The sequence below is a fragment of the Pogona vitticeps genome, chromosome 5 (genome assembly GCF_051106095.1).
Source record: "Pogona vitticeps strain Pit_001003342236 chromosome 5, PviZW2.1, whole genome shotgun sequence".
Classification (NCBI taxonomy): domain Eukaryota; kingdom Metazoa; phylum Chordata; class Lepidosauria; order Squamata; family Agamidae; genus Pogona; species Pogona vitticeps.
This window is the reverse complement of record NC_135787.1, coordinates 44487724-44505153: the sequence shown is the minus strand read 5'-3', so window position 1 is coordinate 44505153 and position 17430 is coordinate 44487724. Positions and strand designations below refer to the sequence as shown.

At 42.3% G+C, this 17430-nt stretch overlaps 1 protein-coding gene across 4 annotated transcripts in view; it reads left to right on the top strand.

The window, feature by feature from the left end:
- Window positions 1-17430, top strand: part of SH3D19 (SH3 domain containing 19) — a 91452-nt gene that overhangs the window by 18927 nt on the left and 55095 nt on the right. The gene's annotated exons all lie outside the window — the stretch shown is intronic.

Genomic DNA, 17430 nt, shown 5'->3' with positions numbered 1-17430 from the left:
ATATGCATATGCTATCATTTTGGACCCGTTATTTATCCTAATAGGCTAAGTGTTTCATCAAATCCAGATATGTTTTTTCTTCACTTCCTGCTCCCATTCTGCTTTTTCCTACAAAGCACCAGGAAAAAAGAATTGGCTTTAAAATATAAGCAGCAGAAATAATTGTTGATCAGAAATCTAAATAACGTAATAGCTAAAATAGCTATAATTTTTAGCATAACAAGGAAAAGTGTGTCTAGCCTATAAATACTAATGTTCAACAATGGGCTATCACAACACTAAATATGTTACATTAAGATCCATCCGTAAGTTAAAGATTCTTATAAGACCTCCTAATAAGTAATCAAAACTATGTTAAGAGTGGAATTCGTTCTAAACATTTGTAGCCATATTTTTTTTGTTCCTGTTTGTTTAGCTTTTCTGCAACTTTGTACTTCCTTTTTCCTGTTTATTTAACATTCTTTTAATCATCAAGGTCTCTCATGCTAACTACAGGGTAATAAATGAAATAGTTAGAATGAAGATGGTACTGAGACAGTTGTACTTGCCCATTAGTCAATTGACATCTGCTCTCCCAGGCCCTTTCTCCTACTTTATTTCTGGGCCCAAGTATCTTCTTCTCAAAGTCTCTTGTGAATTCTTTTTGGCCGCATCTCAAGCAGTTGCTTATCCCAGCTGTTGATCCATGTATTAGAGTTTCTTTGGTTAATTTTAAAAGTGCTGATAGAAATGGGCTGATCAAAAAAAAACTCTGTCCCAAATCTCCATGTATTTGTGAGTCAGAGGACTTACCAAATATTTGAAGCTGCTTTGATATTCTCTGGTTTTCTCCTTTTTTTTCCACACAAGTGACAGCAGCAGCTAAGAGATCTGGAGCTGCTCTGCCTTCAGCTTTGTATTGACTCCATGTGTTCTCCGTGACTTAGAGAGATAAATCCAAATCATATAGCTCGTATATCTGGTACTAAGATAACAGCCATTTGCTAAGGTTTTTAGGCACACTTTTTCATACTCTGTTATGTGGCATAGCTTGTTCTCTACTACTGAGCTTCTATTTCACTAGTATAACTTTTTAATGGAGGAGGAGACCCTAAAGCTAGTATATCAAAAGCGAGAGCAGAGGCATCTGGGTCAGCTCTTGAGTTCTTGGAAACCATGGCTTCCTTGAACATGTCCCAACATGTCAATGCCCCACCCACGTGGGTGGTCACACACTGGACCTGGTCTTTTCCTCCAGTTGGAACGAATGTGATCTGTTGGTGACAGACCTCGTGTCAGTCCCCTTATCATGGTCAGATCATCAGCTAATAAAATGTAACCTCACAGTGGCTCTCCCCCCTCGCAGGGAGCAGGGACCTATTGTTATGGTCCGCCCTCGAAGGCTACTGGATCCTGTTGGATTCCAGGATGCCATGAGAGGTGTTACGGCTGACCTGGCTAGCACTCCTGTCGAGGCGCTAGTTGACAGCTAGTCCACCGCTGCCACCAGGGCCATAGACACGATCGCACCTAAACGCCCTCTCTGTCGTAGAGCTCGGCCAACGCCCTGGTTTAACCAGGACCTCCGAGCGCTGAAGCGTATGAGGAGAAGGCTAGAACGTAGATGGAGGAAGAACCTAACGGATTATAACTGGATAGCTGTTAAGGTTGCAACTAACCTTTACCTGAATAAGGTAAAGGCTGCATGTTGATCTTTCAACATGGCATCCCATCCCATTCACCAGGAATATTAATAAATTTCTTCCCTTGATTCTGTTGGACGGGGAAAAGACTGCAGCAGTTGTAAGACTGCCAGCATACTTCCATCAGCCCACGTTTTTGGACATGCTGTGCTTATGTATCTAAAATCTCTTCTGATATAACTTTAACATGCTCCAACATTTCTATTTTTAGACATATGTCAAAAAGTACTTATTTTTACAAGTCTTTACCTTAGTTGTCCTACCTACCACCTACTTGAAGGGCAACATAAATACTTTGTTTTCTATTTATTTATCTTTTTAAAATGTATATGGCTTTGCTTAGATCCATAGATTTTCAATGTATAAAACTAAAGAAATAATTCCTCATGATTACTCCCATGTGCTTCCTTTTCTGTGACTCAAAATTTAAAACACCAGTATAAAAGCAGTGGTTGCAAACTTTCCTGCAGCTCCCCCCCCCCCAATGGAGGAAGACATGAAAAAATCCTAAGTCTTTATTTAGGATGCTCTTTTAAGACTGCAGCCTAAGTCTAAAGGACACTTCTTTGTGTAATTTATCTATGATCTGGAATTTAATTTACATGGCTCTGGCACATACTATAGCTTGTAAGCATGGTATTCATATTGTGTAATTTTGTGTCCTTTTTTTATAAGTTGGGGTGGGGAATAAAATTCAAATAGCAACGACACTGAAACAGATTGGGCCTCACTAGACTTGCCTTTTTGTTTTTGATTCTATATCTTTGATCAAAATGGGGAAATGGATTATATATGATAAATGCACGTGGCAGAAAATCCCAGTGTGGTGTTGTAGATAAAGTGATGGCATAGAAGAGCCTTGAGCTCAAATTCCAACTCAGCCATGGTGTTGATTAAAGCCCTCCTTAAATATCTCACTTACCCTGAAAGCCCTATTAGGGTTGCTGTAAGTCAGTTCCAACTTGGTTGTGCATAGCCACAGACTGGCAGAAAGTGACAATGACTCCTGATGAAGGCAAAAGAAAAAAAATGCAGATTTCAGCTAAATATTAAGAAGACAAAAATCATATTTAGAGGAGAAGTACATAACTTGAATCTTGACAATGAAAAAAATGAAATTGTTAAATATTTTATGTACCTTGGTTCAGTCATCAATCCAAGTGGAGACTGCAGCCAGGAAATCAAAAGAGGTTTGTGAATTGGATCTAGAAAAGGATTAACTGCTATTGTCATTGGAGATCAAGCTCAATATAATCCATATATTATGATACTTCTAATTACTTATCCATATATATGAAAGTTAGACAGTGAAGAAAGCTGAGAAGAAGACAAATTGAACTATGGAGGATAGCTTTCCTGACACCATGGAATGCAAATCAAGTGGGTTCTAGATCAAATCAAGTGGGTTCTAGATTGAATGAAGCCCAAATTATCTTTAGAAGCAAAAAATAATGAAACTGATGCTGTCATACTTTGGGCACATCATGAGAAGGCAAGACTTATTGAAACAGACAGTAATGCTAGGAAAAGTTGAAGAGGAAAAGAGGAAGTCCAACTATGAGATGGGTTGACTCAATAAAATAAGCCACACCCTTGCAGTTGTAAGAACTAAACAGCTGTTCATGACAGGACTTTTTGGAGGTCACTCATTTATAGGGCTGCCATATGCCAAAAGTGACTTAAATGCATATAACATGTTAGATGTCTATTCTCAAGGACTGTCAAAAGTAATATCAGAATTCTTGTTTCTTCTTCTGCACCCTCCAGTTGAAAGGGGAGGTGTTCACAGGCCCCTTCATGCTGTACTGTGCATGCTGAATATGACAATGAAGAAAATACAGTCAATGGGGACAGTTTTGATACAGCATTTCATGACTGAATTTTAAGTAGAGATATAAGAGGGTTTTGTTTTGTTTCATCAAAAGGATTGTTCTCTTCAGTGACAAATCCTTTCAGGGGTTATGGTTTGGTGGCAAAGAGTTAACACAGCAAAGTCTGACATTTTATTTATTTATATATTTGTTTGTTTATTCATTTATTCATTCATTAATTTAACTTATATGCCACCCACACTACCCAAAGGTCTCTGGGTGGCTTACAACAATTAAAATATAGTAAAAAAGATAAAATAATTAAAATACAATTAAAATATATACTCTAAAAATTGCCATCAGGACCCACGGTTGATATTATTTCAATTAAAAGCCTTCTGGAATGGGAAGGTTTTGACCTGGTGCCAAAATGTCATCAGTGTAGGCACCAGATGAATCTCAATTGGGATGGTGTTCTATGGTCTGGGGGCAGCTGCCAAAAAGGCCCTTTGTCTACAAGCCATCCCTCTTACCGCCTTGAGTGACGGCTGTTTCAAAAGGGCCCCTGGCTAGATCTTAACTGCCAGGTAGGTTCATATGGAAGGAGGCGGTCCTTCAGGTATCCATGGCCCAAGCTGTTTAGGACTTTATATATTAAAACAAGCACTTTGAATTGGGCCCAGGCAGCAACTGGTAGCTAATGTAATTTAAACAGAATCAGCTTGATGTGTTCCCTAGTGGCCCCAGCAATCACCAGCCGTGCAGCTCGATTCTGGACCAGTTGCAGTTGCTGGACCATCTTCAAAGACAGCCCCACGTAGAGCACATTACAGTAATATTTGTGACTACATCCATTGCATGTGTGGGCAGGCACTCCTGCACACACGCGAAGCGGTGGGGGAGCACACACGCCGGAGGCATGGCAAGAACTTTGCAAATGGGGTATGGTTCCCAGCCTGAGGCTGAGAATACCCCAAGTCAGCATACGTATTCTTTCTGCCTCCTTACCGGGGGAAGTCCTACCTCTGTTCCCTTCCTGCTGTAGACATAAATTCTTGCTTGCCTCTCTCTCTCCCCCCCTGCTCTGCACCACCCCCATCGCCGCCGCTGCCGGGCCGTGAAGACAGACTTTCCCCCTCCCCCTGTACGCACTCCCCTCCCCACAACTGCTTTGCGTGCATGGGCGCATGTGTGAAGGGGTGAGGCATGTGCAGGTGTGTGCAAAGGAGCTGTGGGGAGGGGAGTGCGGGAGGGAGGGGGAAAGTTTGTCTTCGTGGCCCGGTCTGGCTTATGCCAGGGACCGGCACCGGGTCATGGACCGGGCGTTGATGACCTCTGCGTTAGAGGGAGTGCAACCCCATTCAGGGCAGGGAAATTTCCCTCTAGCCTGTTTGGCGAGGCACCCACTAACAGCACTTCCATCTTGTCTGGATTGAGTTTCAATTTATTAACCCTCATCCAGTCCATTATCAGGTCCAGACACGAGTTCAGCACAGAAACCCCCTCATCTGGATTGGTGAGAAACGAGAGGTAGAGTTGAGTGTGGTCAGCATATTGCTGACTCAGCCCAAACCTCCTGATGACCTCTCCCAGCAGTTTCATGTAGATGTTAAACAGCATGGGGGACAATATCAAGCCCTGAGGAACCCCATGACATAAATGCCATGGAGCAGAGCAACTATCTCCCAGCATCATCTTCTGGACACAGTCAGCTAGGAAGGGGCGGAACCACCGTAAAGTGGTGCCCTCAATACACAACCCAGCCAGCCTATCCAGAAGGACACCATGGTCAATGGTGTCGAACGCTGCCGAGAGGTCCAGGAGTATCAACAGGGTTACACTCCTCGTCTCTGTTCTGGTAAAGGTCATTGTAGGGTGACCAAGGCAGTCTCTGTACCAAAGCCCAGCCTGAAACTCAATTGAAATGGATCCAGAAAATCCGTTTCATCCAGCAGCGCCTGGAGTTGCCCGGCCACAACCCACTCCAACACCTTATCCAAATAAGAGAGGTTTGCCACTGGTTGGTATTTAACCACCAGCCTTGGGTCCAGGTTAGGCTTTTAAGGAGTGGCTGAATTACCGCCTCTTTCAAGGCAGTAGGGACCACTCCCTCTCTCAAAGAGGCGTTCACGGCCTCCTGGACCCAGGTGCGAACCCCCCTGCCAGAATTAGCCAAGATGGGCAAGGGTTGAGCGGAGTGGTGGTAGAACGGACAGATCCAAGCACCCTGTCCACATCCTCAGGTCTTAACAACTGAAACTCATCCATTAATACTTGACCGAAGCACGGCATGCTGGACACATCCTCTAATGGTGGAATCCAGCCCACTGTGAATCTGAGCGATTTCCCCATCAAAATGAATGGCAAACTTATTACAGCGAGCTGATGAGCTATCCGGGACCTCCAGCAGATTTCCCAGTTGAAGAAGATCCCAGACCACCCGAATCAGATCTGCTGGACAACATTCTGAGGAAGCAATATGAATGGTGAAATATTGCCATTTTGCTGGCTGTATTGCCACAAAATAGGTCTGATAATGGGCTCTAAGTCGTGTTTGATCGGACTCCCAGTGGGATTTCCTCCACCTGCGCTCCAGCTGCCTCCCCTCTCACTTCATCACCTGCAGTTCAGATGTATACCAAGTAGCTGTCTGGTATCTGTGTGCAGGGAGAGGATGCTTAGGCACAATCATATCAACCGCCCAGGTAATCTCCTTATTCCTTACAGTGACCTGAGTTTCGACAGGAGCGCCAACCACAGAGAATTCAGGAAACCATCCAGATCCATTAGTCTCCGAGGGCGGATCATCTTAATAGATCCCCCACCCTTGCAGAGGAGAGAAGAAGCTAATAGACTAAACTTGACCAGGAAGTAGTCTGACCATGACAATGGAGTCACAACCAGCCCCTCCACATCCAAACTACCATCTTCCAGTCCTGTTAAGAAAACCAGGTCCAAAGTATGACCCTTCTTATGTGTCAGGCTAATGACACATTCAGACAGCCCCATGGTTGTCATGGTAGCCATGAAGTCCTGAGCCGCCCCAGTCAGGGCAGCCTCGGCATGGATGTTGAGGTTCCAACAGCCTGGGAGTCCTCAACACCAGGTCCAAAATTACCTCTGTCAGCTCAGGCAGGGAGACTGTTGGTACACAGCAGGATGGGCGGTACACCAACAGAATCCCTAATCTGTTTTGTAAGCCCAACACACAATAGAGGCCCTCAAGACCTCCTCTCAAAGGGATAGGAAGGATATAGAACTCCTATAGACTATAGCAACTCTGCCTCCCCAACCCTCCAAGCAACATTGGTGCTGGTCCAAGTACCCAGGTGAGCACAGTTGGGAGAGGGGAACACCACCCTCCTGTCCCACCCAGGTCTCAGTAATGCAGGCCATCTCCACATCCCCATCCAGAATTACCATCATGGATGAGGGCAGCCTTATTTTGTACCGACCTGGTGTTCATCAACAGCACTGTGTGGCCCAAGGGTTTGCTGATACCATCTGGTTGGTGGTAGGACTAGAATAGGGGATAGATGTAAGATATCTAACCTCTTTTCTCCTATGTGGGGATGTTCTACTCCCACCGCCATTCCTTCCCCCGCATAACCTCAATGGCTGCCCCCTCCAGTTCGTGCTTCTGGAGAGAGGCAAGTTTAGGGAAGGTGTGTTTATATAATAGCTTAGAATATCTATGTAATGCATAGTTTTCAAAGGCTACTCTTGCGTATTTGCTTGTGCTGTGAAGGGAGTAACTGAGCTGCATCAGCGACTACTTGGAGTGAACTGTTGCTCTTCAGAAATATAATTGTGCTTTTATAAAGAAATTTTTAAAATGGCTGGTGACAAATTCCAGAAGTTTGGGGTTTTTTTTTTACCACCTGATAGTGACCCTTTTCAGAGTTTTCTAAGTTTAGAGTACTCAGAAGTGGTTTACCATTCCATCGCTCAAAGGACCAAAAGCTACACAGGTTGGTTCTTGCCCCATTAAGCACAGTGGAGAATCAAGGTCTCAATCCCTGTCTCTGCAGCCAGGAAATGTATTGTAAGCCACGTAAATTCAGCCAGCTGAAGCAAATTCAGAGTTTGGCAATAATTTCTTACAAGTGCCAGAGTTAACTGTAACTATTTACTTTTTTGGCAGTGAAGGTGCAATGAAGTTACATTTCAAAAGTAACATATCAAGCAGAAAAGTTACTTCACGGTTGTAATAAGTAACATTTTCTAGTTACTTTCAGGTTTCCTATAACTTTCAGAGCCATCCTGAGTTTTTCAATTAAAAAATGAATGTAATAAACAGTAACAAGGAGCACAAGTAATGCAAAGAATTACTTTTTAAACATTGTAACAAGTAATGACAGTGGTTGCCTCTGAAACACTGGAATGACTAATAGGAACATATTACTAAGTGTAAGTCACGTAAATTCACACTAAAATAAAACAGTCTGTTAATCTTAAAATTGCCTCAGTATTTTGTGAGTTTTTTTTTCCGTTTTAAAAGGAACCATTGAAGCTCAACAAAAACCACAGCATCCTGTGGCTCCTTAAAGACTCGCATTCTGAGGAAAATTGTTCACTTGTGGATTCTACAACATATAGATAAACTCAGGTTAATGTGGCAGGTTTATGATATGATGAACTTGTTAGTGTTTTTACAATGCCATAGGTTTTTTGTAGATAAAAATGTTTTGTTCTCTCCCCATGATGCTTAAAGTGTATGGTTCAGTATGTGCATGGTGTTGTTGTTATCAAGTTGTATCTGTCGAGATGCCCAGGTATTATTTGCTCCTCAAGTCATAACACGTAGTGTGTTAATTCAAACCTTTTATTTGACACATCACTGTGACTGTTGTACAGAGTTGAAATGGGCGAGGTCTGGTGATTTATATGCGTTTTTAAAATATTCTGTTAAAACATGAAGCTAATCAACCCCTTTGCATCGAGTAATACTGAAGAGCTAAGCTAATCTGGCTAGGCTGCCACCAACACCCAGTCAGGGATAATACATCATTATGCACACACATAGCGTAATGTATTCAACGGGAACACCCTTGTGAAAAGCAAAGTGCTTATGACCCTGTTGGCAAACTAATGTTTACTGGGATCATGGCTGGAATTGAGCAAGAGTGGAAGGTCCAAAAAACCACCCAATGAGTCATTCATATACAATTCCAACACAGACAGGGGACTGTTTAGCCCCCCTCCCTCACAGTATGAATAGCAGCAGATGTTTTGGCAGAGTTTTACTCCCTGTGTCTTGACTCGTGCTTCAGAATAGCCAGCTGAGGCTCACGAGGGAAGGACAATGATGGAGGATTGTAATGGTTGACAAATGGCTACAGTGGAAAGCCGTTAGAGGTGCCTGCATCTTTGTCTTCCTAGAGGTTTCTCAGGGCTTGATCTGCACATGCTGCAGGATACCTTAAACGTCTGAGGCAGCAGAATGGCATGTCATATGAAAGGGGAGGGGGGGTTAAATGATCCCCTACATTACAAAAACTCTGTTGTCACAGTTGGATATTTTATATAAATAAAGTATTTAAATTATTAAGGAGGAATATATCAGTGTAACTCTGAAAGTGTCAATGGTGCTTAATCAGTGAGGTTTTATTTTTCTTTTGGTTTTGCCTGATATACTAATTAATTCCATGATTCCTCGATAAGTGACAATAAAGGAGGCAAAACCATGTGTTGGAAGAACTGTTTCTTCCCTCTGTTTACAGTGGCCAGACCCCTCTTGCATAACATTATGCCTGCGCAAGCTGATGATCTGTGGGCTTTTGTCACACATTAAAAGTTTTCTATTCTACTACTGAGGTGGGAGCATCGGCAGTGCTTTTTAGGCCTTAAAGGCTCCGTCCCCGTCCTGAGGCTTCCAAAGGCTTCGTCTATTCAAAGGGGATCCCACGGAACCTGGGGATGGAGGAAGAGTAGGAAACTTTAAATAAGTAATAAGAGCCTATAGCTGACGACATCATCAGCTTGTGGGGGGGGGTTATAACTTTATGCAAGACGATTATGGCCAACATTTCTTGTAATCTGCAACATGAAAGGCTGGCAGAGATTTCAAGGGATTTGGAAATATTTCAGCTGTTATCAGTTTCCAAGGCTATAAAACCAAGAAGCATTCATCTATCTTTTTGTTCTACCAATGACATATAATCACACCATTCTGAAATATAAAAATAGAAAACAATTCTTAGACACTCCCAGCCAGCACTTAAGATTGATAGTATTTTCAAGCACGTTTATGTTAGCTACTGTAGCTGTTACTATAACAATAACAGAACTGTTGCTTTGTGTAATAATGGGAAAAAGTGTTCTCTGGACCAAATAAATTAATGAAATCCAGAGTCCAATTCTATGCATATTTATGTGGCAATAAGCCCCATGGAATTTGTTCTCACAACTTAAAATTCGGAGTTGACATTCATAGGACAAGATACAGTGGTGCCTCGCATAGCGATGTTAATTGGTTCCAAAAAAAACATCGCTATGTGAAACCATCGCTATGCGAAACACCATTTCCCATAGGAATGCATTGGAAACCGGTTAATCCGTTCCAATTGGAACGGATTGCCGTTGTTATGCGAAAAAACCCATAGGAAACATCGCTAAGCGAAACAATGTATCCTCCATTGGAATGTATTGAAGCTGACTCAATACATTTCAAGGGCTTTGCGAAGTCAATTTTTACAATTTTAAATGTGTCATAAAAGGGTCAAAAATGGTTTTAAATGCTTGGATTAGCTTCTGCACCCTCTAAAACGGATGCAAAAGTTAATTTGGCTTTGATCTGACTTTTCATTAATTTTTTCTGAATTTTTTTCCCCCAACTTTTGACAGCTGTCAAAATCTGACAGCTCCATTATTTCCTATGGGGGAAGAAAAAATTCACAAAAAATTAATGAAGACTCAGCAACTGTTCTAAATTCTTGGGTTCGTTAGAGGACCCCCTAAGTCGTGTGCAAACCTGATTTGGCTTTGATCTGAACTTTCGTTAATTTTCTGTGAATTGTTTTCTCCCCCATAGGAAAGCATAGAGCTGTCAGATTTTGACAGGTCCATTGGTTCTTATGGGCCAAAAAAAAATAAATTCACGAAAAATTAACGAAAAGTCAGATCAAAGCCAAATCAGGTTTGCACATGACTTAAGGGGTCCTCTAATGAATCCAAGCATTTAGAACCGTTTTTGACCCTTCTAAGACACTTTTTTAATTGAAAAAAGAAACATCGTTAAGTGAAGCAGGGGACCTAAAATCGCATTCGTTATGCGAAGCATGGTCCCAAACTTCGCTAAGCGAAAATCGCCCATAGGAAACATCGTTATGTGATGCATATTATTTTCTTAAAAAACACATCGTTATGCGAATTCATCGCTAAACGAGGCAATCGTTAAGCGAGGCACCACTGTAATGAGCTTCTGGAGTTTTAAGCAGGGCCATCCAATTTACTGTAGGTTTATATCTAATTCATTCTCATTGCTAGGTAACAGTAACTTTAAATTGTTCAACAGCAGTGAGTTACAAACACAAGTATAAACAGTATCCCATTGTTGTACCCAGATTTTGCACAAGCAGAAAACTGCTCGGGCAGAGGAAGTTTTTTGCTACAAGTTCTTTCTCTGGTACCAATAATGATAATTTGATATTGGGGCTGTGTTGGTGAGGTGGAGTGAAGGAAGTACTGTTGCATAAATATCAACTCAGTATTCAGATACCCACATTAAGCCAAGGCAAGCTTGTGACTAAGGTGGTGGCATCTGTGGATTTGGTAATGTGAAGATCCTGACTTGTAGCCACGTAACATATGAGCCAGTATCCTGCTGAGCCTCTACTGAGTGGAAAATCCAAACACTTTATTATTATTATTATTATTATTATTATTATTATTATTATTATTATTATTATTATTATTATTATTATTATTATTATTATTATTATTATTATTATTATTATTATTATTATTATTATTATTTACTGGCCAGGTATGTAAACCATACCCGGAATTTAATATGGCTACCGGCCACACTTAAAAACAATACACACACACACACACACACACACACACACACACACCATAAACAGAAAAATTCACAAGACAATTAAGAACAAATTCTACAAAAGCCAATTGCCTCAACTCCCAGTTGCGTCAGATGGTTACAAATTCAGCAGTTTGATGGCACAGGGAAAAAAGCTATTTTTGTGCCTCGATGTTTTAGTATACAGTGTCTTGTATCGCCGACCAGAGGGGAGAAGATTAAACAAGTTGTGACCAGGATGCCGTGGATCTGCCGCGATCTTTTCCGCTCTCTTTTTAACCCGTGCAATGTACAACTTTTCCAATGATGGCAAATCAGCTCTGAGGGAGGCCGACAGGGGCAAAGTGTCACTGTTGGTCCTCCTTGATATCTCAGCGGCCTTCGATACCATTGACCACGGTATCCTCCTGGGGAGGCTCTCCGAGTTGGGAATAGGTGGCCTGGCATTGTCCTGGCTCCGTTCCTTCTTGGAGGACCGTCCTCAGAGAGTTCAGCTTGGGGAGAGTGTCTCGGCCCCGTGGATCCTCAATTGTGGGGTTCCGCAGGGGTCGATTATCTCCCCAATGCTGTTTAACATCTACATGAGGCCGCTGGGAGAGGTCATCAGGGGGTGTGGAGTCAAGTGTCATCAGTATGCTGATGACACCCAGCTCTATATCTCCTTTTTGCCAACCACAGGAGATGCCGTTCCGTCCCTTCAGCGCTGCCTGGAGACTGTACTGCAGTGGATGCAGGAGAACGGGCTTAGGCTGAACCCGGACAAGACGGAGGTGCTGAGGGTGGGTGCCCCCGCAGCTCGGGATTTGGGAAACCCCCTCTCTTTTGGGGGGGTGACCCTGCCCGTCAGGGATGTGGTTCGCAGCTTGGGGATCCATCTGGACCCGGCGCTCACTATGGAGTCCCAGGTGGCGTCAGTGGTCCGTTCCGCCTTTTTTCACCTTAGGCGGATAGCCCAGCTGCGACCCTACCTTGATGTGGGGGCGCTCACTACCTTGGTACATGCGCTCGTAATCTCCAGATTAGACCACTGTAATGCGCTCTACGTGGGGCTACCTTTGGGGTTGCTGCGGAAACTACAGGTGGTGCAGAATGCGGCGGCCAGATTAATCAGTGGTGTGAAAAATACCAACATATTTCACCCACTCTGGCCGCCTTGCATTGGCTGCCCATCCGTTTCCGCATCGACTTCAAAGTGTTGATGCTCACGTACAAAGCCCTAAACGGTTTAGGGCCTCGATACTTGGCGGAACGCCTTCTCCCGCCAAGATCTACCCGTGTCACTCGCGCGAGCCAGGAGGTGAGGTTGAGGAGCCTAACGCCGAGGGAGGCCCGGAAGGAGAAGACAAGAAATCGGGCCTTCTCGGCGGTGGCTCCTCGCCTCTGGAACAACTTACCTCCTGTGATCCGCAGGTCTCCCTCGCTGGGTGCCTTTAAGAAGCAGTTGAAGACTTGGTTGTTCCGGCAGGCCTTTCCATCATACTCCTCTTGACCCCCCTTTTTTTTGTTTTTGTTTTCTGTTTTGTATATTATATGATGTAATGTAGTGCCTTCTTTTTTAGAATTGTCTGTTTTCGTTGTTTATATTATCTTTATGGTTGTTAGCCGCCTAGAGTGGTCCGTTTGGACCAGATAGGCGGGATATAAATCAAATAAATAAATAAATAAATAAATAAATTATTTTTCCAGCAGTTCTGACAGTCCTCTGAAGCCTGTTCTTGTCCAGTTTGGTTGCCGAACCGAACCAAACAGTTATGGAAGAGCAGAGGACAGATTCAATAATGCCTCTGTAAAATTGGACAAGCAGCTCCCGAGGCAGATTGAATTTCCGAAGTTGTCGTAGAAAATACAGACGCTGGTGAGCTTTTTTAATGATGCCATCGATGTTAATTGACCATTTCAGGTCCCGAGAGAGTACAGTGCCCAGGAACCTGAACGACTCTACTACAGAGACCGTGCTGCCTAAGACGGAAAGTGGGAGTATACAAGGGGGGTGTTTTCGAAAGTCCACTACCATCTCCACCGTTTTCTGTGGGTTGAGCACTAAGCTATTACTGTTGCACCATGCGACAAGATGCTCAACTTCCCGTCTGTATGCCGACTCGTCACCATTCTTAATAAGTCCAATGACCGTCGTATCATCTGCAAACTTCAGAATCTTAACAGAGGGATTCGTGGAAATACAATCATTCGTATATAAGGAGAAAAGTAATGGGGAAAGTACACACCCTTGGGGGGCTCCCATACTAACTGTACGGATATTAGATGTTATTTTCCCCAGTCTCACTTGCTGTTTCCTATTTATCAGAAAGCTATGTATCCATTTACAAACAGAAATGGGTACCTTTAGTTGAATCAGTTTAAGATACAATTTAGATGGTACAATTGTATTAAACGCGGAACTGAAGTCGACAAAAAGAACTCGTGCATAAGACCCTGAGGAATCCAGATGTTGTAGGATGTAGTGCATAGCCATATTGACAGCATCATCTACTGATCTGTTAGGCCGATATGCAAACTGGAGAGGGTCCAACAAAGGATCAGTGATGTCCTTCAGATGGGTCAGCACCAATCTCTCAAAGACTTTCATCACTACAGATGTTAAGGCGATGGGTCTGTAGTCGTTCAGTCCGCTAATAGAAGCTTTCTTAGGTACAGGGATAATAGTGGAAGTTTTAAGACATGTAGGGACACTACACAATTCCAATGAGCTGTTGAAAATCCGTGTTAGGATAGGCGCTAATTGTGCAGCGCACACTTTCAAACAGAAGGGAGTCACCCCATCTGCTCCCGGAGCTTTCCTAACCTTTTGTATCTGAAGAAGATCACGCACATCTTTTTCGCAAATCACCAAGGAAGTAGATTCCTGAGATAAAGGAACAACAGTAGGAGAGGCGGTTTTTAATACTTCTGAACACAAATGGTTTACCGCAGGTGTAGATGGTGGTGTTTCAAATCTGCAGTAGAACTCGTTTAGGTCATCTGCCAATTTCTGGTTTTCCAGAACCGGGGAAGATGTTTTCTTATAACCCGTAATGTTCTGTAAGTTCCTCCAGAGAGTAGCAGAGTCATGATTTTCCATTTGTGTCTTTAGTAATACAGGATTGTACTAATTGCAGAATTTGTGTTTTGGAAGTACTGATCTTTGTGAAGGAAATCTGCCCTCTGCTTGCTCAACAGTAACATCTGTGCAAGCTGTTCAATCACATGTTACTGTGGTGGTGTCAATAGGATGCAGTATCAATACGATACTGACCACCATTTTTTCTACAAGAAAATATATCTTATGGGCTAAAAAAAGGCACATGAAGTGAGATACTTTTTGCTTTGTTATTCAGTGGGTTGTGATTCATATCCTCATCACATAGTACGGTGGTGCCTTGACTTACAAACGTCCCAACATACAACCATTTCGAGTTATGATAGGCTCCGGCCGCAAAATTTTCTTTGACTTGCGACCAGAGCCTTGAATTACAACCAGAAAAAGGCAGGGAAAAAGGCGGGGAATTCAAATTGCTAACCGTTGGTGGCGAAGAGGCTGCTTCTTTGTAGGTCTTTTGCCCCAGCGGTTAGAGAGTGTGCGATCGGAGGCAGCTTCAGACTGCCTGGTAAGGTAAGGTGCTGCTTTCTACTTTTTAAAAACTGTTCTGGGTGGGTTTTGCAGCGTGATTTTAGGCTGGGTGATGGGGTTATGTTTCTATGCTGTGATGGGTCTTGCAGGGTTTGTTTTTTGTTTTTTTCTCCCAATTTCTGATGGGTCTTGCAGGGTTTGTTTGCTTTCTGCTTTGCTTTTTTTGCATTTCTGATGTGTCTTGCACGGTTTGCTTTTTGCTTTGGGTTTTTTGCACTTCTGAAGGGTCTTGCATGATTTGTTTGCTTTTCTTTTCCCCCCTCTTCAGCTGGAACAGATGAATCACATTTCCAATTGGTCTTGCAGTGTTTTTTGTTCTTTTAATTCTTATTCTTATTATTATTTTGGTAATTTTTTTCTTCGGCCGGATTAATTGCATTTCAGTGCATTCTTTGGGAAATGGTGCTTCGACTTACGACAATTTTGAGCTACAACCGGAGTTCCAGAACCAATTAAGTTCGTAAGTTGAGGCACCATACTTGTGACATAGTATTTGCTCAGGATACAGTGGAACCTCTACTTACTAACTTAATCCGTTCCAGAAGATTTAGAGAAAAATATATGTGAAGCAGGCCTTAGGCAGTCTGAGTAGGCACCTTCTTTCTTTGAGAAGCCATTTAGCCATTTTTTGTTCTAATAGAGATTTCACAAACCTGAATTGGCTGTAACCAGCATATACTTGGTAGAGAGAATCTAGATTTCCTGCTTTCTTCAGCAGTCATTGAAGCTAGTATACTATAATTAATAAACATATTCATTGACTTGCCCTAGAAATGGCTGTTAATCTTAGCGTAGTTGCAAGCTTTGTGACTACATCCAGGTGTGCGTCTGACTGTTGTCAAGTTATAGAAGTCACTGTAAAACAGAACATGCTGTATTTTGTGCACATCTGGTTTGGGATAGGAAGTTGTGCAGTAGGTATTGCTAGGACAGCATAACCTGTAAGAGCAGAATGCCTTGTTTTGTGCTGTTTCACAGAAGAAGCATTCATTATGTTCAGTTCAAAGTACCACTTCCCTGGAGTGCTAGATCTCACATCTGTATATAAATTTTCCAGAGAGCATTTCCAACATTTACAATACTGTACTTCTTTGGCTTTTTTCTATTTGACCTGTCTCTTCTGTGCATTGTTGTGTTTTTTTTACCTACTTACTAGTTCTTTATTTAGAAAATGAGATGGTTAATCTCCTGACACACTCCTAAATGTTTGTATTTTATTGATGAAGATGTTTCAAAAAATCAGAAAAAAATCACCTGCTATTTGGAGTTATTTTTCTCAGAAGGAAAAAAAATAGCTTTGAAAAAAGATTGCCTTATGTTTGCTCCAAAGGTCCTCCGCTCTTTTTAAAGGTTAACCCTGTGCAGTCATATAATGCACATTTTAGATTATCCATGTATATCTTATGCTTAACATTTTGAAGTTGTGGCTCTGATATGCAGACTTGCTCAGATCTTTCTCTCTGTTGTTCGTATATATGAGGGGGAATAGAAACATTTTGAACAGTCCAGTTTGGACTATGAGATAAAGATTGTTTATATATAAACACACTCTCACTAGTTGTTACTTTACATACACAACATCCTGCATCTACATAAACAAAACTAGGGGTTTTTGCTGAAAAAAAATTCTCAAACTTAACAATTACAAATATTTTGAACTTTCAATCTACATCAACCACACTCAAAATAGAAGTCTTGCATGTAAGATGTAATAAAGTTTACAAACAAGTGGCTTCTTAATAGGCAGCTTTCACTGTTAAGATGGGAGCCTTTTTTAGATGTTATTGTTCAAATCACTATAATTCTGTGAATTAGGATATTGAGGCTACATCTGCTGGCTTCAGCTTCTGTGCTGTCCTTGCGTATGGGGAACAGTAGAGTGTCTCTAAAGGAAAGCCCCACTTTACACAGATGGTTCAAATTCATGGGAGAGGTTATGTAGTGGAACCTCTACTTACTAACTTAATCCATCCCAGAAGATGTTCGTTAGTTGAAACGTTTGTAAGTAGAAGCAAAATTTCCCATAGGAATACATTGAAAACTGAATAATCAGTTCCAGCTGTTTTTGGTTCTTATGTAGAGGCGCCATTCATAGGTTGAAGCATTAGTTCCCATAGGAACTAATGCAAAGCTGGTTAATCCATATTCTACCACTAGGGGGAGAACTTTTCTTCTTTTGACCTCCACTGTACACAGAGGCTTTCCTTTCTATCAACTGCTAGATGATCAGGAAAATGGGATGGCTGGAGACCTTTGTTTAGTCTTTGC